The sequence below is a fragment of the Octopus bimaculoides genome, unplaced genomic scaffold, assembly GCF_046866305.1.
Source record: "Octopus bimaculoides isolate indiv1 unplaced genomic scaffold, ASM4686630v1 contig112, whole genome shotgun sequence".
Classification (NCBI taxonomy): domain Eukaryota; kingdom Metazoa; phylum Mollusca; class Cephalopoda; order Octopoda; family Octopodidae; genus Octopus; species Octopus bimaculoides.
Window position 1 is genome coordinate 74,842 of NW_028315362.1, and position 25,067 is coordinate 99,908.

The following is a 25,067-nucleotide window of genomic DNA, read 5'->3' on the forward strand; positions in this document are numbered from 1 at the left end:
ATGTATGTGTATATATTATGAATCAAGTAGTAATGTGTGTATATTATGAACCTAGTGATCTATGTATGTGTATATATTATGAATCGAGTAATGTATGTGTATATATTATGAATAGCGTAATATATGTGTATATATTATGAATCGAGTAATGTGTGTGTGTATATATTATGAACCTAGTGATCTATGTGTGTGTATATATTATGAATCTAGTAAGGTGTGTGTACATATTATGAATCGAGTAACGTGTGTGCATATATTATGAATCGAGTTATGTATGTATATATTATGAATCTAGTAATGTATGTGTATATATTATGAATCGAATAATGTGTGTATATATTATGAATCAAGTAATGTGTGTGTGTATATATTATGAATCGAGTAATGTATGTATATTATGAACCTAGTAATGTATGTGTATATATTATGAATTGAGTAATGTGTGTGTGTGTGTGTATATATTATGAATCGAGTAATGTATATGCTTGTGTGTATATATTATAAATCTAGTAGTGAGAGTGTGTGTGTATATATTATGAATCTAGTAGTGTATTATGAATGGAGTAATGTGTGTGTGTATATATTATGAATCGAGTAATGTATGTATGTGTATATATTATGAATCTAGTAATGTATGTGCTTGTGTGTATATATTATGAATCTATTAATGTATGTGTATATATTTGTCAGCTTTATTTTTCAAGGTCAATAAAACAGTATGAAGCGAAAGTGACATATCGATTACAATTCAATCAACAGAAAATTAGCATGCAAGTGGCTCAGTACTCCGCAGACACGTCTTCTTCACGTAATTTACAAAGAAATACAATGTGACAAGGCCGGTCCCTTTGAATTACAGGTGTAAGTGATTTTTGCCAGGTAAGTGGACTGGGGCACGGTGAAATTAATGTTTAAGTGGCTGTGTATTCCACAGACGTGTTCCCTGTGAACGGTTTTCGTCGAACGAATCAAACTTAATAAATTATCGAAAAGAAAATAAAATGTCTGGTCCTGGGGTTGTAAACAAGTGATGGCGGATACAAATACTGACTGAAACCGGTCAAAGAAATAAGACAGAGAAAGAAATAAAGACCGTAAGGAGTGGATTTGGTAGGCGGAAACTGAAAGAAGCCCGTTGTATATATGTATGTGTGTGTATATGTTTGTGTGTCTGTTTGTCCCCACCTCCCAACATCGCTTGACAACCGATGCTGGTGTGTTTACGTCAACGTAAATTAGCGGTTTCGGCAAAAGAGACCGATAGAATAAGTACCAGGCTTACAAAGAGTAAGTCCTGCGGTCGATTTGACCGACTATAAAGGCGGTGCTCCAGCTTGGACGCAGTCAAAAGGACTGAAACAAGGAAAAGAGTAATTTTAACGAGTTCCTACCGCCATCTTCACCGCCATTGCTATGACAAACCAACAACAAACACCAGCGCCATCTATCTGTAACGTCTCTATTTTACTCTGGCTTCTCCGAGTTACTTCCCTTTGTTTCTCTGCGATCAGAATCTTTATTTCGCTGGACGAATGTGTTTTAGCTTCTAAGATCCTTCTGGGACCGATTATTAATTAAAAGACGAACATTGAGGGGTCAATGTAATTAACTACCCCCGCCCATGCGTATAATTGAAAGGATTACGAACATTATTATTATTTTTAAAGGCAGAATCGTTAGCACGCCGGAGAAAGTGCTTAACGGTGTTCAGTCCGTCTTTACGTTCTGAGTTCAAATTCCGCCGATGTCGACTGTTCCTTTCAACCTATAAGGGTTAGGGTAATTAAAACGCTAGGGGGTCAACATAATCGACTAGTCCCCTCCCTCAAAATATGTAGGTGTGTTTGTGTGTCTGTGTTTGTCCCCCCACCATCGCTTGACAATCGATGCTGGTGTGTTTACGTCCCCGTAACTTAGTGGTTTCGGCAAAAGAGAATAAGTATTAGGCTTACAAAGAATAAGTCCTGGGGTCGGTTTACTCGACTATAAAGGCGGTGCTCCAGCATGGCCGCAGTCAAATGAGTGAAACAAGCAAAGGGAGCTGGCTGAGTCGTTAGCACGTGTGGGCGAAATGTTTGGCAGCCGTTCGTTTGTCTTTATGTTTCGAGTTCAATTTCCAGAGGCCTCTCGTTCTTTCGGGGGTCGATAAAATAGGTGCCAGTTGACCACTGGAGTCCATGTAACCAACTAGTCCAACATTTTAGGCGTTCTACCCCCACAAGCCACATTCCTAGCGCTCCCCACCCCCATCTAACCATTACAAACATGCATACAATTCGTATAAATTAATTAAAGAAACTGTCCCTGTCAGATGACCGCACAGACCTATTATGGGGCCAACTGACCCCATAATGGTTTCTGTCAAATGATGTAAGATTAAAAGAAAAAATTCCTGAGGTTGATTCATTTGGTTGTAGAATTCTTCAAGGTGGTACTCCAGCATGGCCACGGGCTCGTGCCTAAAACAAGTGAAAGATAAAAGAAATATAGATTTCTAAGTGTCCGGAGATGCCTGTTCGTGGAATTGCAGTCTTACTTTCGGCTAATTACTCTTAATTGATTTAATTAAAATATATGTTCAGTAATTTCCTTAATTAAGATTTAAACAAACATTAAATAATTTAATGAGTAACAATATTATTATTATAGGTTGTGTGTGAGTAAAAGATGGGATGGTCACAACTGGAACGTCTGACTGGATCAGGAGTGACCTGGGGCTAAAGAACGACTACAGCCACTAATACTAACTGCTACGCTGTACATTAGATAATGTAGTTCTAGATACACTATGCCTGAATATAAGGTGGGGTGGTCACGACTGGAACATGTTTAATCGTAGGTCTGCCTGGATCAGGACTGACCTGGGGTGAAATAACAATAATTAATTAAAGAATACAATTAATTAATGAAATGAATCTTTCTGTTTCATCACTGTGTACTTTAAATTAATTAAAATGTTTCCGTTAATTATAATTACAGTAATCTTCACCATTTGGCCTCAGTTCAGTGACCTGGCAACATTTCTAGCACCCTGGACAAAATGCTTGGCTGCAGCCATGCTGGAGCACCACATTCAAAGGTTGAACCATTCAAGTCAAACCTGGCAGTGTTTTATTTTTAAAGTTCAGTTCTTATTCTATCAGTTTTCTTCTGCCAAACCACTAAGTGATGGGGCCATAAACACACCAACACCGGCTGTGAAGTGGTGGCGGAGGACAAACACAGATGCAAAGAGAATCTGGAACTCGACTGAGGAAAGAAAACTCCGAATGACCCATCCTTGATTTCTTTGTATCATCTCTCTGGATGTTTTGCGTTCTTGTCCCTTTTTTGTATTTTACATATATATATATAATAATACAAAGGATATATATGCATGTATACACACATATATGTACATACTCACATTTACATGTGTATAGAGATGCATATCAGGGTACAGGACGTTAGAACAATGAACTACAGACAACGGAACGAACACATAAGAAAACAGAAAGCCACTTGGAATTATTCCTTCGTCAGCTGCCTCTATTCTAACTAGACGTTTCGAAGATATGGAGCCTGGTGTAGCCATCTGGTTTCACCAGTCCTCAGTCAAATCGTCCAACCCATGCTAGCATGGAAAGCGGACGTTAAACGACGATGATGGTGATTCACAAAAAGTATGGGGGTTTAGTTTACAGGTGATTTAAATGATTAGGTACACTAGATAAGTACTGTAACGGATTACTAGGGCTCCAGGGGTTATAGCCGGGACGGTATTTATGGACTCATTGCAGATTTCCAATGCATCGGATACATAACTTTTAAACCGGACACTAAACATTAAGGCAAGGCAAACATTTCAAGACATATACAATATTATTATTACAGGAAGAAATTCAAAATCTATATAAGATACAAATAAGGAAATAATTTTATTCTCAAATGCAGGATAAACGCTCGGCAATAGAGAAAGACTTTGACGTTTCGAGCCTACGCTCTTCAACTAAAATAAAAAAAAAATATATATATATATATATATATATATATATATATATATATACACATACAAACTCCACAGGCTTTTTTCAGTGTCCGTCAACCAAATCCACTCACCAGGCTTTGGTTGGCCGAGGGCTATAGTAGAAGACACTTGCCCAAGGTGGCATGCAGTGGGACTGAACCCAGGACCATGTGGTTGGTCAGCAGGCTAAGTACCACACAGCCACTCCTGCACCTATACATATGTATGTAGTTTATAGATTAGAGACAGGTAGTCTCAACATAGAATACACTTCATAGTGTTCAAGAGATTTCAACTTGAGCAGGAAGAGGAGTAAATGTAAGGAGAAGCAAGTTAGACATGTTGGTATACAAAAAATATACACATGTATGCAGATAAAAAGGTCCGACTTACACAGAATATAAATGGTATCAGGAATTAAAGGGGTTGACTAAGAGCTTTGAGAATCCAGCAGTTGTTTGTGGAGGAGGGGCTTGGTGGTCCAAAATAATGATTGTAACTTGATTCCATCATTGGGTAACACCAGCCTCTGTCTTCAGGGAAGAATTTTACATTTGGGGTGTTGACAGAATGCACTGTGCTTTTTTATTAACCACAAGGGGCCACAAAGAGGGGACAAACAAAGTATGTGGGGACATATAACATATGAAATGAATTTATACAAATGAGGATGAGACGTCCACCCTGGCCCCACTGCAGGGTGGTTATGTCTTTACAATTAATTTCATCGTTTATTGTCTATTTACAATTATATCCATTTTTTTTTCAAACAATTTTTTTCTCAATAAATTTTTGACTTACCATTTGATTGTCATGTTGTATTTCATCGTATTCTGGGGGGACGAGGTTCATTTTTCTCCTCTGGCCCCAATGGGGTTTACTTCCAATGGAAACGATTCTTCATCTGATGATGATGATGACGACTGAGGAGACAACCCATCAAGGAGTGGGGCGACTCCTTTACTGAAACTGAAAAGAAAAATGAGAAGCAAAAAAAAAAAAAAACCCCAAAAAGTACTTTTTACAAATAAATAAAAGTGACAGGTGGTGGTGGGAATAAGGGACAGCAGGGGAGACCCTAATATGTCTCCCTTCCCCTGTCTGGAAAAATTTGCCAGAAGAGAAATTCATCATAAGACAATTCATTGTGACCATATTATCTTTTATTTGTTTTGGTTCATTAGACTGTGGCCCTGCTGGAGCAGCACCTTTAGTTGAACGAAGCGACCCCAGGACTTATTCTTTGTAAGCCTAGTACTTGTTCTATCAGTCTCTTTTGCCGAAACGCTAAGTTACGGGGATGCAAACACACCAGCATCGGTTGTCAAGCGATGGTGGAGGGACAAACAGACACGCATATATATATATATATATATATATATATATATATATATATATATATATATACATACATACATACATACATACACAACAGGCTTCATTCAGTTTCCATCAACCAAATCCACTCACAAAGGCTTTGGTCGGCTTAAGGCTATAGCAGAAGACTCATGCCCAAGGTGCCATGCAGTGGGACTGAACCTGGAAGCATGAGGTTGGAAAGCAAGCTTCTTACCACACAGCCACTCCTATATGATATATATATATATATATACAACATTTAAGTATGATAATTTAGTTTCTACAACATTCAAGTATGATAATTTAGTGTCTACAATGTTTAGATATGATTACTTTCTATATATTTAGTTTCTACAACATTCAAGTATGATAATTTAGTGTCTACAATGTTTAAATATGATTACATTCTATATATTTAGTTTCTACAACATTCAAGTATGATAATTTAGTGTCTACAATGTTTAAATATGATTACATTCTATATATTTAGTTTGTACAACATTCAAGTATGATAATTTAGTGTCTACAATGTTTAAATATGATTACATTCTATATATTTAGTTTGTACAACATTCAAGCATGATAATTTAGTGTCTACAATGTTTAAATATGATTACATTCTATATATTTAGTTTGTACAACATTCAAGCATGATAATTTAGTGTCTACAATGTTTAAATATGATTACATTCTATATATTTAGTTTCTACAACATTCAAGTATGATAATTTAGTGTCTACAATGTTTAAATATGATTACATTCTATATATTTAGTTTCTACAACATTCAAGTATGATAATTTAGTGTCTACAATGTTTAAATATGATTACATTCTATATATTTAGTTTCTACAACATTCAAGTATGATAATTTAGTGTCTACAATGTTTAAATATGATTACATTCTATATATTTAGTTTGTACAACGTTCAAGTATGATAATTTAGTGTCTACAATGTTTAAATATGATTACATTCTATATATTTAGTTTCTACAACATTCAAGTATGATAATTTAGTGTCTACAATGTTTAAATATGATTACATTCTATATATTTAGTTTCTACAACATTCAAGTATGATAATTTAGTGTCTACAATGTTTAAATATGATTACATTCTATATATTTAGTTTCTACAACATTCAAGTATGGTAATTTAGTGTCTACAATGTTTAAATATGATTACATTCTATATATTTAGTTTCTACAACATTCAAGTATGATAATTTAGTGTCTACAATGTTTAAATATGATTACATTCTATATATTTAGTTTCTACAACATTCAAGTATGATAATTTAGTGTCTACAATGTTTAAATATGATTACATTCTATATATTTAGTTTCTACAACATTCAAGTATGATAATTTAGTGTCTACAATGTTTAAATATGATTACATTCTATATATTTAGTTTCTACAACATTCAAGTATGATAATTTAGTGTCTACAATGTTTAAATATGATTACATTCTATATATTTAGTTTGTACAACATTTAAGTATGATAATTTAGTGTCTACAATGTTTAAATATGATTACATTCTATATATTTAGTTTGTACAACATTCAAGTATGATAATTTAGTGTCTACAATGTTTAAATATGATTACATTCTATATATTTAGTTTCTACAACATTCAAGTATGATAATTTAGTGTTTACAATGTTTAAATATGATTACATTCTATATATTTAGTTTCTACAACATTCAAGTATGATAATTTAGTGTCTACAATGTTTAAATATGATTACATTCTATATATTTAGTTTGTACAACATTCAAGTATGATAATTTAGTGTCTACAATGTTTAAATATGATTACATTCTATATATTTAGTTTGTACAACATTCAAGTATGATAATTTAGTGTCTACAATGTTTAAATATGATTACATTCTATATATTTAGTTTCTACAACATTCAAGTATGATAATTTAGTGTCTACAATGTTTAAATATGATTACATTCTATATATTTAGTTTCTACAACATTCAAGTATGATAATTTAGTGTCTACAATGTTTAAATATGATTACATTCTATATATTTAGTTTCTACAACATTCAAGTATGATAATTTAGTGTCTACAATGTTTAAATATGATTACATTCTATATATTTAGTTTGTACAACATTCAAGTATGATAATTTAGTGTCTACAATGTTTAAATATGATTACATTCTATATATTTAGTTTGTACAACATTCAAGTATGATAATTTAGTGTCTACAATGTTTAAATATGATTACATTCTATATATTTAGTTTCTACAACATTCAAGTATGATAATTTAGTGTCTACAATGTTTAAATATGATTACATTCTATATATTTAGTTTGTACAACATTCAAGTATGATAATTTAGTGTCTACAATGTTTAAATATGATTACATTCTATATATTTAGTTTGTACAACATTCAAGTATGATAATTTAGTGTCTACAATGTTTAAATATGATTACATTCTATATATTTAGTTTCTACAACATTCAAGTATGATAATTTAGTGTCTACAATGTTTAAATATGATTACATTCTATATATTTAGTTTCTACAACATTCAAGTATGATAATTTAGTGTCTACAATGTTTAAATATGATTACATTCTATATATTTAGTTTGTACAACATTCAAGTATGATAATTTAGTGTCTACAATGTTTAAATATGATTACATTCTATATATTTAGTTTCTACAACATTCAAGTATGATAATTTAGTGTCTACAATGTTTAAATATGATTACATTCTATATATTTAGTTTCTACAACATTCAAGTATGATAATTTAGTGTCTACAATGTTTAAATATGATTACATTCTATATATTTAGTTTGTACAACATTCAAGTATGATAATTTAGTGTCTACAATGTTTAAATATGATTACATTCTATATATTTAGTTTCTACAACATTCAAGTATGATAATTTAGTGTCTACAATGTTTAAATATGATTACATTCTATATATTTAGTTTCTACAACATTCAAGTATGATAATTTAGTGTCTACAATGTTTAAATATGATTACATTCTATATATTTAGTTTGTACAACATTCAAGTATGATAATTTAGTGTCTACAATGTTTAAATATGATTACATTCTATATATTTAGTTTCTACAACATTCAAGTATGATAATTTAGTGTCTACAATGTTTAAATATGATTACATTCTATATATTAAGTTTGTACAACATTCAAGTATGATAATTTAGTGTCTACAATGTTTAAATATGATTACATTCTATATATTTAGTTTCTACAACATTCAAGTATGATAATTTAGTGTCTACAATGTTTAAATATGATTACATTCTATATATTTAGTTTCTACAACATTCAAGTATGATAATTTAGTGTCTACAATGTTTAAATATGATTACATTCTATATATTTAGTTTCTACAACATTCAAGTATGATAATTTAGTGTCTACAATGTTTAAATATGATTACATTCTATATATTTAGTTTCTACAACACTCAAGTATGATAATTTAGTGTCTACAATGTTTAAATATGATTACATTCTATATATTTAGTTTGTACAACATTCAAGTATGATAATTTAGTGTCTACAATGTTTAAATATGATTACATTCTATATATTTAGTTTGTACAACATTCAAGTATGATAATTTAGTGTCTACAATGTTTAAATATGATTACATTCTATATATTTAGTTTGTACAACATTCAAGTATGATAATTTAGTGTCTACAATGTTTAAATATGATTACATTCTATATATTTAGTTTCTACAACATTCAAGTATGATAATTTAGTGTCTACAATGTATAAATATGATTACATTCTATATATTTAGTTTCTACAACATTCAAGTATGATAATTTAGTGTCTACAATGTTTAAATATGATTACATTCTATATATTTAGTTTGTACAACATTCAAGTATGATAATTTAGTGTCTACAATGTTTAAATATGATTACATTCTATATATTTAGTTTCTACAACATTCAAGTATGATAATTTAGTGTCTACAATGTTTAAATATGATTACATTCTATATATTTAGTTTGTACAACATTCAAGTATGATAATTTAGTGTCTACAATGTTTAAATATGATTACATTCTATATATTTAGTTTCTACAACATTCAAGTATGATAATTTAGTGTCTACAATGTTTAAATATGATTACATTCTATATATTTAGTTTGTACAACATTCAAGTATGATAATTTAGTGTCTACAATGTTTAAATATGATTACATTCTATATATTTAGTTTCTACAACATTCAAGTATGATAATTTAGTGTCTACAATGTTTAAATATGATTACATTCTATATATTTAGTTTCTACAACATTCAAGTATGATAATTTAGTGTCTACAATGTTTTAAATATGATTACATTCTATATATTTAGTTTCTACAACATTCAAGTATGATAATTTAGTGTCTACAATGTCTAAATATGATTACATTCTATATATTTAGTTTCTACAACATTCAAGTATGATAATTTAGTGTCTACAATGTTTAAATATGATTACATTCTATATATTTAGTTTGTACAACATTCAAGTATGATAATTTAGTGTCTACAATGTTTAAATATGATTACATTCTATATATTTAGTTTCTACAACATTCAAGTATGATAATTTAGTGTCTACAATGTTTAAATATGATTACATTCTATATATTTAGGTTGTACAACACTCAAGTATGATAATTTAGTGTCTACAATGTTTAAATATGATTACATTCTATATATTTAGTTTCTACAACATTTAAGTATGATAATTTAGTGTCTACAATGTTTAAATATGATTACATTCTATATATTTAGTTTGTACAACATTCAAGTATGATAATTTAGTGTCTACAATGTTTAAATATGATTACATTCTATATATTTAGTTTGTACAACATTCAAGTATGATAATTTAGTGTCTACAATGTTTAAATATGATTACATTCTATATATTTAGTTTGTACAACATTCAAGTATGATAATTTAGTGTCTACAATGTTTAAATATGATTACATTCTATATATTTAGTTTGTACAACATTCAAGTATGATAATTTAGTGTCTACAATGTTTAAATATGATTACATTCTATATATTTAGTTTGTACAACATTCAAGTATGATAATTTAGTGTCTACAATGTTTAAATATGATTACATTCTATATATTTAGTTTGTACAACATTCAAGTATGATAATTTAGTGTCTACAATGTTTAAATATGATTACATTCTATATATTTAGTTTCTACAACATTCAAGTATGATAATTTAGTGTCTACAATGTTTAAATATGATTACATTCTATATATTTAGTTTCTACAACATTCAAGTATGATAATTTAGTGTCTACAATGTTTAAATATGATTACATTCTATATATTTAGTTTCTACAACATTCAAGTATGATAATTTAGTGTCTACAATGTTTAAATATGATTACATTCTATATATTTAGTTTCTACAACATTCAAGTATGATAATTTAGTGTCTACAATGTTTAAATATGATTACATTCTATATATTTAGTTTCTACAACATTCAAGTATGATAATTTAGTGTCTACAATGTTTAAATATGATTACATTCTATATATTTAGTTTGTACAACATTCAAGTATGATAATTTAGTGTCTACAATGTTTAAATATGATTACATTCTATATATTTAGTTTGTACAACATTCAAGTATGATAATTTAGTGTCTACAATGTTTAAATATGATTACATTCTATATATTTAGTTTGTACAACATTCAAGTATGATAATTTAGTGTCTACAATGTTTAAATATGATTACATTCTATATATTTAGTTTGTACAACATTCAAGTATGATAATTTAGTGTCTACAATGTTTAAATATGATTACATTCTATATATTTAGTTTGTACAACATTCAAGTATGATAATTTAGTGTCTACAATGTATAAATATGATTACATTCTATATATTTAGTTTCTACAACATTCAAGTATGATAATTTAGTGTCTACAATGTTTAAATATGATTACATTCTATATATTTAGTTTGTACAACATTCAAGTATGATAATTTAGTGTCTACAATGTTTAAATATGATTACATTCTATATATTTAGTTTCTACAACATTCAAGTATGATAATTTAGTGTCTACAATGTTTAAATATGATTACATTCTATATATTTAGTTTGTACAACATTCAAGTATGATAATTTAGTGTCTACAATGTTTAAATATGATTACATTCTATATATTTAGTTTCTACAACATTCAAGTATGATAATTTAGTGTCTACAATGTTTAAATATGATTACATTCTATATATTTAGTTTGTACAACATTCAAGTATGATAATTTAGTGTCTACAATGTTTAAATATGATTACATTCTATATATTTAGTTTCTACAACATTCAAGTATGATAATTTAGTGTCTACAATGTTTAAATATGATTACATTCTATATATTTAGTTTCTACAACATTCAAGTATGATAATTTAGTGTCTACAATGTTTAAATATGATTACATTCTATATATTTAGTTTCTACAACATTCAAGTATGATAATTTAGTGTCTACAATGTCTAAATATGATTACATTCTATATATTTAGTTTCTACAACATTCAAGTATGATAATTTAGTGTCTACAATGTTTAAATATGATTACATTCTATATATTTAGTTTGTACAACATTCAAGTATGATAATTTAGTGTCTACAATGTTTAAATATGATTACATTCTATATATTTAGTTTCTACAACATTCAAGTATGATAATTTAGTGTCTACAATGTTTTAAATATGATTACATTCTATATATTTAGGTTGTACAACACTCAAGTATGATAATTTAGTGTCTACAATGTTTAAATATGATTACATTCTATATATTTAGTTTCTACAACATTTAAGTATGATAATTTAGTGTCTACAATGTTTAAATATGATTACATTCTATATATTTAGTTTGTACAACATTCAAGTATGATAATTTAGTGTCTACAATGTTTAAATATGATTACATTCTATATATTTAGTTTGTACAACATTCAAGTATGATAATTTAGTGTCTACAATGTTTAAATATGATTACATTCTATATATTTAGTTTGTACAACATTCAAGTATGATAATTTAGTGTCTACAATGTTTAAATATGATTACATTCTATATATTTAGTTTGTACAACATTCAAGTATGATAATTTAGTGTCTACAATGTTTAAATATGATTACATTCTATATATTTAGTTTCTACAACATTCAAGTATGATAATTTAGTGTCTACAATGTTTAAATATGATTACATTCTATATATTAAGTTTGTACAACATTCAAGTATGATAATTTAGTGTCTACAATGTTTAAATATGATTACATTCTATATATTTAGTTTCTACAACATTCAAGTATGATAATTTAGTGTCTACAATGTTTAAATATGATTACATTCTATATATTTAGTTTCTACAACATTCAAGTATGATAATTTAGTGTCTACAATGTTTAAATATGATTACATTCTATATATTTAGTTTGTACAACATTCAAGTATGATAATTTAGTGTCTACAATGTTTAAATATGATTACATTCTATATATTTAGTTTCTACAACATTCAAGTATGATAATTTAGTGTCTACAATGTTTAAATATGATTACATTCTATATATTTAGTTTCTACAACATTCAAGTATGATAATTTAGTGTCTACAATGTTTAAATATGATTACATTCTATATATTTAGTTTCTACAACATTCAAGTATGATAATTTAGTGTCTACAATGTTTAAATATGATTACATTCTATATATTTAGTTTCTACAACATTCAAGTATGATAATTTAGTGTCTACAATGTTTAAATATGATTACATTCTATATATTTAGTTTCTACAACATTCAAGTATGATAATTTAGTGTCTACAATGTTTGAATATGATTACATTCTATATATTAGTTTCTACAACATTCAAGTATGATAATTTAGTGTCTACAATGTTTAAATATGATTACATTCTATATATTTAGTTTCTACAACATTCAAGTATGATAATTTAGTGTCTACAATGTTTAAATATGATTACATTCTATATATTTAGTTTCTACAACATTCAAGTATGATAATTTAGTGTCTACAATGTTTAAATATGATTACATTCTATATATTTAGTTTCTACAACATTCAAGTATGATAATTTAGTGTCTACAATGTTTAAATATGATTACATTCTATATATTTAGTTTCTACAACATTCAAGTATGATAATTTAGTGTCTACAATGTTTAAATATGATTACATTCTATATATTTAGTTTCTACAACATTCAAGTATGATAATTTAGTGTCTACAATGTTTAAATATGATTACATTCTATATATTTAGTTTGTACAACATTCAAGTATGATAATTTAGTGTCTACAATGTTTAAATATGATTACATTCTATATATTTAGTTTCTACAACATTCAAGTATGATAATTTAGTGTCTACAATGTTTAAATATGATTACATTCTATATATTTAGTTTGTACAACATTCAAGTATGATAATTTAGTGTCTACAATGTTTAAATATGATTACATTCTATATATTTAGTTTCTACAACATTCAAGTATGATAATTTAGTGTCTACAATGTTTAAATATGATTACATTCTATATATTTAGTTTCTACAACATTCAAGTATGATAATTTAGTGTCTACAATGTTTAAATATGATTACATTCTATATATTTAGTTTGTACAACATTCAAGTATGATAATTTAGTGTCTACAATGTTTAAATATGATTACATTCTATATATTTAGTTTCTACAACATTCAAGTATGATAATTTAGTGTCTACAATGTTTAAATATGATTACATTCTATATATTTAGTTTGTACAACATTCAAGTATGATAATTTAGTGTCTACAATGTTTAAATATGATTACATTCTATATATTTAGTTTCTACAACATTCAAGTATGATAATTTAGTGTCTACAATGTTTAAATATGATTACATTCTATATATTTAGTTTGTACAACATTCAAGTATGATAATTTAGTGTCTACAATGTTTAAATATGATTACATTCTATATATTTAGTTTGTACAACATTCAAGTATGATAATTTAGTGTCTACAATGTTTAAATATGATTACATTCTATATATTTAGTTTCTACAACATTCAAGTATGATAATTTAGTGTCTACAATGTTTAAATATGATTACATTCTATATATTTAGTTTGTACAACATTCAAGTATGATAATTTAGTGTCTACAATGTTTAAATATGATTACATTCTATATATTTAGTTTCTACAACATTCAAGTATGATAATTTAGTGTCTACAATGTTTAAATATGATTACATTCTATATATTTAGTTTCTACAACATTCAAGTATGATAATTTAGTGTCTACAATGTTTAAATATGATTACATTCTATATATTTAGTTTGTACAACATTCAAGTATGATAATTTAGTGTCTACAATGTTTAAATATGATTACATTCTATATATTTAGTTTGTACAACATTCAAGTATGATAATTTAGTGTCTACAATGTTTAAATATGATTACATTCTATATATTTAGTTTGTACAACATTCAAGTATGATAATTTAGTGTCTACAATGTTTAAATATGATTACATTCTATATATTAAGTTTGTACAACATTCAAGTATGATAATTTAGTGTCTACAATGTTTAAATATGATTACATTCTATATATTTAGTTTGTACAACATTCAAGTATGATAATTTAGTGTCTACAATGTTTAAATATGATTACATTCTATATATTTAGTTTCTACAACATTCAAGTATGATAATTTAGTGTCTACAATGTTTAAATATGATTACATTCTATATATTTAGTTTCTACAACATTCAAGTATGATAATTTAGTGTCTACAATGTTTAAATATGATTACATTCTATATATTTAGTTTCTACAACATTCAAGTATGACAATTTAGTGTCTACAATGTTTAAATATGATTACATTCTATATATTTAGTTTCTACAACATTCAAGTATGATAATTTAGTGTCTACAATGTTTAAATATGATTACATTCTATATATTTAGTTTCTACAACATTCAAGTATGATAATTTAGTGTCTACAATGTTTAAATATGATTACATTCTATATATTTAGTTTCTACAACATTCAAGTATGATAATTTAGTGTCTACAATGTTTAAATATGATTACATTCTATATATTTAGTTTGTACAACATTCAAGTATGATAATTTAGTGTCTACAATGTTTAAATATGATTACATTCTATATATTTAGTTTCTACAACATTCAAGTATGATAATTTAGTGTCTACAATGTTTAAATATGATTACATTCTATATATTTAGTTTCTACAACATTCAAGTATGATAATTTAGTGTCTACAATGTTTAAATATGATTACATTCTATATATTTAGTTTCTACAACATTCAAGTATGATAATTTAGTGTCTACAATGTTTAAATATGATTACATTCTATATATTTAGTTTCTACAACATTCAAGTATGATAATTTAGTGTCTACAATGTTTAAATATGATTACATTCTATATATTTAGTTTCTACAACATTCAAGTATGATAATTTAGTGTCTACAATGTTTAAATATGATTACATTCTATATATTTAGTTTGTACAACATTCAAGTATGATAATTTAGTGTCTACAATGTTTAAATATGATTACATTCTATATATTTAGTTTCTACAACATTCAAGTATGATAATTTAGTGTCTACAATGTTTAAATATGATTACATTCTATATATTTAGTTTCTACAACATTCAAGTATGATAATTTAGTGTCTACAATGTTTAAATATGATTACATTCTATATATTTAGTTTCTACAACATTCAAGTATGACAATTTAGTGTCTACAATGTTTAAATATGATTACATTCTATATATTTAGTTTCTACAACATTCAAGTATGATAATTTAGTGTCTACAATGTTTAAATATGATTACATTCTATATATTTAGTTTGTACAACATTCAAGTATGATAATTTAGTGTCTACAATGTTTAAATATGATTACATTCTATATATTTAGTTTGTACAACATTCAAGTATGATAATTTAGTGTCTACAATGTTTAAATATGATTACATTCTATATATTTAGTTTCTACAACATTCAAGTATGATAATTTAGTGTCTACAATGTTTAAATATGATTACATTCTATATATTTAGTTTCTACAACATTCAAGTATGATAATTTAGTGTCTACAATGTTTAAATATGATTACATTCTATATATTTAGTTTCTACAACATTCAAGTATGATAATTTAGTGTCTACAATGTTTAAATATGATTACATTCTATATATTTAGTTTGTACAACATTCAAGTATGATAATTTAGTGTCTACAATGTTTAAATATGATTACATTCTATATATTTAGTTTGTACAACATTCAAGTATGATAATTTAGTGTCTACAATGTTTAAATATGCTTACATTCTATATATTTAGTTTGCACAACATTCAAGTATGATAATTTAGTGTCTACAATGTTTAAATATGATTACATTCTATATATTTAGTTTGTACAACATTCAAGTATGATAATTTAGTGTCTACAATGTCTAAATATGATTACATTCTATATATTTAGTTTCTACAACATTCAAGTATGATAATTTAGTGTCTACAATGTTTAAATATGATTACATTCTATATATTTAGTTTGTACAACATTCAAGTATGATAATTTAGTGTCTACAATGTTTAAATATGATTACATTCTATATATTTAGTTTGTACAACATTCAAGTATGATAATTTAGTGTCTACAATGTTTAAATATGATTACATTCTATATATTTAGTTTCTACAATATTTAAGTATGATAATTTAGTGTCTACAATGTCTAAATATGATTACATTCAATATATTTAGTTTCTACAACATTTAAGTATGATAATTTAGTGTCTACAATGTTTAGATATGATTACTTTCTATATATTTAGTCTCTACAACATTTAAGTATGATAATTTAGTGTCTACAATGTCTAAATATGATTATATTCTATATATTTAGTTTCTACAACATTTAAGTATGATAATTTAGTGTCTACAATGTCTAGTAATGTATGTGTATATATTATGAATCAAGTAGTAATGTGTGTATATTATGAACCTAGTGATCTATGTATGTGTATATATTATGAATCGAGTAATGTGTGTGTATATATTATGAATCAAGTAATGTTTGTATGTGTATATATTATGAATCGAGTAATGTATGTGTATATGTTATGAATCGAGTAATGTATGTGTATATATTATGAATAGCGTAATATATGTCTAGTAAGGTGTGTGTGTATTATGAATGGAGTAATGTGTGTGTGTATATATTATGAATCGAGTAATGTATGTATGTGTATATATTATGAATCTAGTAATGTGTGTGTGTGTGTGTGTGTATATATTATGAATCGAGTAATGTATGTATGTGTATATATTATGAATCTAGTAATGTATGTGCTTGTATGTATATATTATGAATCTAGTAATGTATGTGCTTGTGTGTATATATTATGAATCTAGTAATGTATGTGCTTGTGTGTATATATTATGAATCTAGTAATGTATGTGTATATATTTGTCAGCTTTATTTTTCAAGGTCAATAAAACAGTATGAAGCGAAAGTGACATATCGATTACAATTCAATCAACAGAAAATTAGCATGCAAGTGGCTCAGTACTCCGCAGACACGTCTTCTTCACGTAATTTACAAAGAAATACAATGTGACAAGGCCGGTCCCTTTGAATTACAGGTGTAAGTGATTTTTGCCAGGTAAGTGGACTGGGGCACGGTGAAATTAATGTTTAAGTGGCTGTGCATTCCACAGACGTGTTCCCTGTGAACGGTTTTCGTCGAACGAATCAAACTTAATAAATTATCGAAAAGAAAATAAAATGTCTGGTCCTGGGGTTGTAAACAAGTGATGGCGGATACAAATACTGACTGAAACCGGTCAAAGAAATAAGACAGAGAAAGAAATAAAGACCGTAAGGAGTGGATTTGGTAGGCGGAAACTGAAAGAAGCCCGTTGTATATATGTATGTGTGTGTATATGTTTGTGTGTCTGTTTGTCCCCACCTCCCAACATCGCTTGACAACCGATGCTGGTGTGTTTACGTCAACGTAAATTAGCGGTTTCGGCAAAAGAGACCGATAGAATAAGTACCAGACTTACAAAGAGTAAGTCCTGCGGTCGATTTGACCGACTATAAAGGCGGTGCTCCAGCTTGGACGCAGTCAAAAGGACTGAAACAAGGAAAAGAGTAATTTTAACGAGTTCCTACCGCCATCTTCACCGCCATTGCTATGACAAACCAACAACAAACACCAGCGCCATCTATCTGTAACGTCTCTATTTTACTCTGGCTTCTCCGAGTTACTTCCCTTTGTTTCTCTGCGATCAGAATCTTTATTTCGCTGGACGAATGTGTTTTAGCTTCTAAGATCCTTCTGGGACCGATTATTAATTAAAAGACGAACATTGAGGGGTCAATGTAATTAACTACCCCCGCCCATGCGTATAATTGAAAGGATTACGAACATTATTATTATTTTTAAAGGCAGAATCGTTAGCACGCCGGAGAAAGTGCTTAACGGTGTTCAGTCCGTCTTTACGTTCTGAGTTCAAATTCCGCCGATGTCGACTGTTCCTTTCAACCTATAAGGGTTAGGGTAATTAAAACGCTAGGGGGTCAACATAATCGACTAGTCCCCTCCCTCAAAATATGTAGGTGTGTTTGTGTGTCTGTGTTTGTCCCCCCACCATCGCTTGACAATCGATGCTGGTGTGTTTACGTCCCCGTAACTTAGTGGTTTCGGCAAAAGAGAATAAGTATTAGGCTTACAAATCTCTCTATCTGCATGCAGCAGCATGTATGTATATGTGTGTGTATACAGATGCATCTTACCATCTGGCAAAAACAAGCTGTAATTCACGGAGGTCAAATAAGAGCAAAACATATCTAGAGTTGTCTACCCCGTTCGATACTTCAATAGCAAAAAAAATTATTATTTTTTGTGGTGGTGGTCATATTTCTGGGTACAGGGTGGGCCAAAAGTCACACACGAAAATATAACATCTTATACTACTATTAATCATCATTATTATTTTGTGTAACATTGAAACACTGTTGGTCGATTATTGTTTTATTTGTTTCAGTCACATGACTGCAGCCATGCTGGAGCACTGCCTCTCAGTCGAACAAATTGACTCTAGGAATTATTTTTTCTAAGCCTAGTACTTATTCTATCTCTTTTGCCAAACTGCTAAGTTACGGGGGACGTAAACACACCATCGGCTATCAAACAATGGTGGCAGGGACAGACAGATACACTCACATGTACATACACACATATATATATATATATATATACACACGACGGGCTTCTTTCAGTTTCTGTCAACCAAATCCACTCGCAAGGCTTTGGTTGGCCCGAGGCTTAGTGGACACTTATTTAAAGTGCCACACAGTGGGACTGAACCAGGAACCATGTGGTTGGAAAGCAAGCTTCTTTACCACACAGCCTGTGCCTGATTAGTGCAAAGAGTCCATGCAACATGCAGTGTGCAGGACAAATACCAATGGTTGCCCCCTCCCCTACCTGTGCAAAGATCTCTGCAGGAAATTCTGTTCCTTGTACAACAAACAATAAAAAAATCTGCAAATGGTGAATGTTTCGAACCCTTGTAATCAGGATGTTGACATTTCCTAATTAGTTTTGTGTTGTAATTAACCATAAAGTGCTGTTTTTGAAATATGGGGGAGAGGGGGGTCTCAGTGTGTGACTTTGGGCCCATCCTGTATTTTGACAGATTCAAAGCTAGCAAGGGAAACAGACTTACCTACCCATAAAGCACCTTTTGTCTGACGCTCTGCCGATTCAGAGACATGACAGTAGTAGTAGTAGTAGTAGCAGTACTTGTGGGTGGTGGTGGTGGTCGTCAAAGTAGTTGTAGCAACAGAATTTAGAAATATATTAGAAATAGGGAGGGAGGGATGAGGTGACAATCATGAGTTTCCTGCCCTGAAATTATCAGATTTAAAAATGCGACTGAAATATTGTTAATAGTAAAGCTGTGGTGGTGAAAAAACAAACGAAAAAAAAAAAAACAGTAACCATGACGACATTACAGACTCCCCCAACACATACATACTGAAGAGGCAGAGAGAGAGAGAGAGAAACGGGGGCAGTTATGATGGCTAAGGAACTAAATGAAGGGACAACAGACCTACCAGACTATCTAATGGGAAAACATTGAGCACACACAAACTCCCTCACTTTGGTGGGGAGAATAAGGAGAGTTTAGCTTAACCTGGGGCCCAATGAGTTTGATAAGAGTAACAAGAAATCATTATTATTATTATTTTATTTCACTCCATTTTAGAAAAACTGAAACACGTCTTTGACAATTCCGGAGCACATTGGACTTGTTTTTCAGTCTGGTTGCGATGGTGCAACAAAACAGAACAGAACAGTTGTGGACATCTCCAACCAAAAGCATCGTGAGAAAAAGCAACATCGCATACAACGGCCGGTCAATTTGTTCGAGAAGTTCATGCAATACGGTGTGCCCAACACATAGCAAAGTGGACCCCTCACCACCGAGATGTCTCTGTCAGAAAGAGGCTTTAAAAAGAAAAAAAGTCCAAAGAAATTTGTGCACACATTGTCACAGGGAGTTGATATTCATCATGCAACGAAGAATAAAAGCTACAGACATTTGCTAATTTGTTTTGCTTTCTAATTAAATATAAATGGGTTGTTTTTGAAATGTGCAATAGAGATATTAGAGTCTTAATCTTGGCACATGACCTTTGGCCCCCCCAACTTGTATATATTTTTACAGAAAGACGCATGCACACACACATTTTTAAAGATGTCCCGCTCCCCAGCCCCATTATTCCAATACAACTTTGCTAAAACCTTACTGTATGGTGCGGTCAGCTACCATTTATGAAGGAAAAATATTATTACACTAAGCTGATAGTGAGAGAAAAGGACAACACCAGCACTGCCGCCACCACAGCAGAAAAGAAATTTGGCAGATGACGTCTATGTGCACGAGCGTGTCTATAAATGGTTAAGGAGAAGCAGCAAGGGGTCAGAGGTTGTGGTATGATGGGGAGGAAGAGGAGGAATAAGGAAGAAATGAAAACAGGAGGCAAGAATGTTGGAAGGGAGATTAATAAGAATAATAATTATTGTAATTTCAATAACATCATCAGTACAAATATAAGCAGGCAGCTAACTCCCCTTCTCCTCTTCTTCTTCTCTCAGTCTGTGTATATATGCATGCGTATATGGACATGTTGTACACACACACGCACATACACATTTATGTAATGTATACCCCCCCCCCCCCCGGCCCATCAGGAATCACTGCAGAGATGCTCAAAATATCTGGCAGTGTTGGCTATAGCCTAGTCACCCGTATTACGAACCAGGTGATACACGAAGGAGTCATACCCTATGACTGGTGTAGCAGCATCATAGTCAACTGCTACAAAGGTAAAGGGGACGCTTTAGATACAAATAATTACAGAGGCATCAAGCTGTTAGATCAGGTTATGAAAGTTACAGAGAGGGTCATAGCCCAACTAATTAGGGAGCGAATCAATTTAGATGAGATGCAGTTTGGGTTCGTGCCAGGTAAAAGCACTACTGATGCCTTATTTCTAGTGAGACAGTTGCAAGAGAAATACCTAGCTAAGGATAAACCTCTGTACCTGGCTTTCGTTGACATGGAGAAAGCCTTTGACAGGGTCCCCCGATCCCTTATCTGGTGGTCAATGAGGAAACTTGGGATAGAAGAATGGTTAGTGAGAGCTGTGCGAGCCATGTACAGAGATGCTGCCAGTAAGGTGAGGGTTGGAAATGAGTACAGCAATGAATTCCGGGTAGAGGTAGGGGTCCACCAAGGTTCCGTCCTCAGCCCCCTATTATTTACCATAGTCCTCCAGGCAATCACAGAGGAGTTCAAGACAGGTTGCCCCTGGGAGCTCCTCTATGCTGATGACCTTGCCCTAATTGCGGAGTCACTATCAGAACTAGAGGAGAAGTTTCAGGTGTGGAAGCAAGGTCTAGAATTGAAGGGCCTTAGAGTCAACCTAGCTAAAACCAAAATCCTAATAAGTAGGAAGGTAGATAAAACACAAACCCCTTCAGGTAGATGGCCCTGCTCAGTATGTAGAAAAGGAGTAGGTAGTAACTCTATAAGATGTACCCGGTGCAAGCTATGGACACATAAGAGGTGCAGCAACATCAAAGGCAGGTTAACTAGCAAGTTAGTTTTTGTTTGTGGCAGATGTTCAGGTGCAATAAAGACTGCAAACAAACAGGAAACAATTTCTATCTCATTCCAGGGTGAAAAACTAGAGGTAGTCGATAGCTTCCGCTATCTGGGCGACCAAGTTAGTAGTGGGGGTGGGTGCGCTGAAAGTGTAGCTGCTAGAATAAGAATAGCCTGGGCAAAGTTTAGAGAGCTCTTACCCCTGCTGGCGACAAAGGGACTCTCACTCAGAGTAAAAGGCAGACTGTATGACGCATGCGTACGAACAACCATGCTACATGGCAGTGAAACATGGGCTGTAACTGCTGAGGACATACGTAAGCTCGCAAGGAATGAAGCCAGTATGCTCCGTTGGATGTGTAATGTCAATGTGAATACCCGTCAGAGTGTAAGTATCTTGAGAGAAAAGCTGAACATTAGAAGCATCAGTTGTGGCGTGCAAGAGAGACGATTGCGCTGGTATGGACATGTGGTGAGAATGGAGGAGGATAGCTGCGTGAAAAAGTGCCACACCCTAACAGTTGAGGGAACCCGTGGAAGAGGTAGGCCCAGGAAGACCTGGGCTGAGGTGGTGAGGCAAGACCTTCGTACATTGGGCCTCACCGAGGCGATGACTACGGACCGAGACCTTTGGAAATGGGCTGTGCGTGAGAAGACCCGGCAAGCCAAGTAAGATCGTTGCCAGTGCCCCTGGACTGGTTCTTGTGCGGGTGGCACATGAGATGCACCATTTTGAGCGTGGCCGTTGCCAGTACCGCCTGACTGGCTCCTGTAGGATTTTCGAGCGAGATCGTTGCCAGTGCCCCTGGACTGGCTTGTGCGGGTGGCACATAAAAGACACCATTTCGAGCGTGGCCGTTTTCGTGCGGGTGACACGTAAAAGCACCCACTACACTCTCTGAGTGGTTGGCGTTAGGAAGGGCATCCAGCTGTAGAAACTCTGCCAAATCAGGCTGGAGCCTGGTGTTGCCATCCGGTTTCACCAGTCCTCAGTCAAATCGTCCAACCCATGCTAGCATGGAAAGCAGACGTTAAACGATGATGATGATGATGATGATATATATATATATATATATATATATATATATACATACATACATACATGTGTGAGCATGTATTGTACACGCCAGTAATCTAAAAATGTATTCCAACAGACAAGGTAACTCTCATGGAAGTAGGCAACCGAAATATAATGCTTTCAAAAACTAAACCTTTTCCAGGTGTCTTTGGACAAACTTAATCTTCTTGAGACGAAGAGACTCTTAAGGAACTGAGAGAGATGAACACGAATTTGAGACTTTTGATTAGCAACACTGATGAACTCACTCGCTCCACACAAGAGGAAAAGAAGAGAAAGAACAATCCCTGCAACAGCTCAATCAACATTTGTCCAAATTATGCACCACTCTTCATTCTTTACCACATAATAATTGCTTAAATGAAAATCCACCTAAAGATGATACACAAGATAGAAGCCCATCCCCCTCCACTATCAATTAAAAACCGCATTATACACATATAGAATGAAAAACTTAAAGCCAGAAAGGTTACTTTCTGGAACATCATGAAAAACAAGCACAAGGCAGAAATTTATGAACACTGGTTAAATTCTGCCTCATAAACTCCAAATTAAACGTATTCCAAACGAACAGGACCAACAAAGACAATTATGGGAGAAACTAACACTTGGAAAACATGAAGACAGAAATAGAACTGCTTAAGCTTAGAGCGCTGAGCAATGAAGAAAAATTGAAGAACATAGATGAGGAAATCTACAACGAATTAAAGAAACATTGAGATGGTCAACGCTTGGAAAGTGTCTTTAAACTGTGGCAAACAACTTGTGAAGCTGAAGAAACAAACTCGCTACAAGGCTGGCAAAGACAAAGCAATTTGTTTATTAACTACGAAACACAGTTCATCGTAGAAAAGGCATCGGATAAGCCCTTGCTGAAGGAAGATAAAGCAAAAACATACACAGAAATGAACCCAAGCTTATCGAACACAAACCAGAGACGGACAAGGGGAGGCAACTCCACCGACCTTACATCCCCAAATAACTTAGAAACAACAATCAGGAATTCAGCCGACAACAGAGAATCTGGACGGAATCTTCTTGGCATCCTACAAAGAAATCAAAGGTTCCATGGAAACGTCGAGACGAAGCAAAACTTTTGCGAACCAATCCACCCCCCATCATCTCACAATAAATGGAAGAATTTACCTTCGAGACTTGGTTACTTCGATCAGAGAGGGTGGGTCGATTCTGGATTGTCGAATGCTTTTCATAGACTTCGTTTAAATATATCTTGCTAGACATCAATCCGTCCCTTGTCACACTCAATCAGTAAAGCTAGCT

General features: G+C 31.2%; 2 long non-coding RNA genes across 5 annotated transcripts; one reads left to right on the plus strand and one right to left on the minus strand.

Moving 5' to 3' along the window:
* Positions 1–670: 670 nt before the first annotated feature.
* LOC149129208 (uncharacterized) lies at positions 671–25,067 on the minus strand. 4 transcript variants are annotated; one of them, XR_016240263.1, is made up of 3 exons: positions 24,933–25,067; positions 4,808–4,975; positions 671–2,459 (listed from the first exon to the last, which is right to left on the minus strand). It is a non-coding gene; the product is annotated as an uncharacterized LOC149129208 (long non-coding RNA). The 4 variants fall into 4 exon arrangements; XR_016240262.1 differs by lacking the exon at positions 24,933–25,067 and adding an exon at positions 20,265–20,809; XR_016240261.1 differs by lacking the exon at positions 24,933–25,067 and adding an exon at positions 20,261–20,809.
* Positions 17,341–21,141, plus strand: LOC149129209 (uncharacterized). Its single transcript, XR_016240266.1, has 2 exons — positions 17,341–18,189; positions 20,804–21,141. It is a non-coding gene; the product is annotated as an uncharacterized LOC149129209 (long non-coding RNA).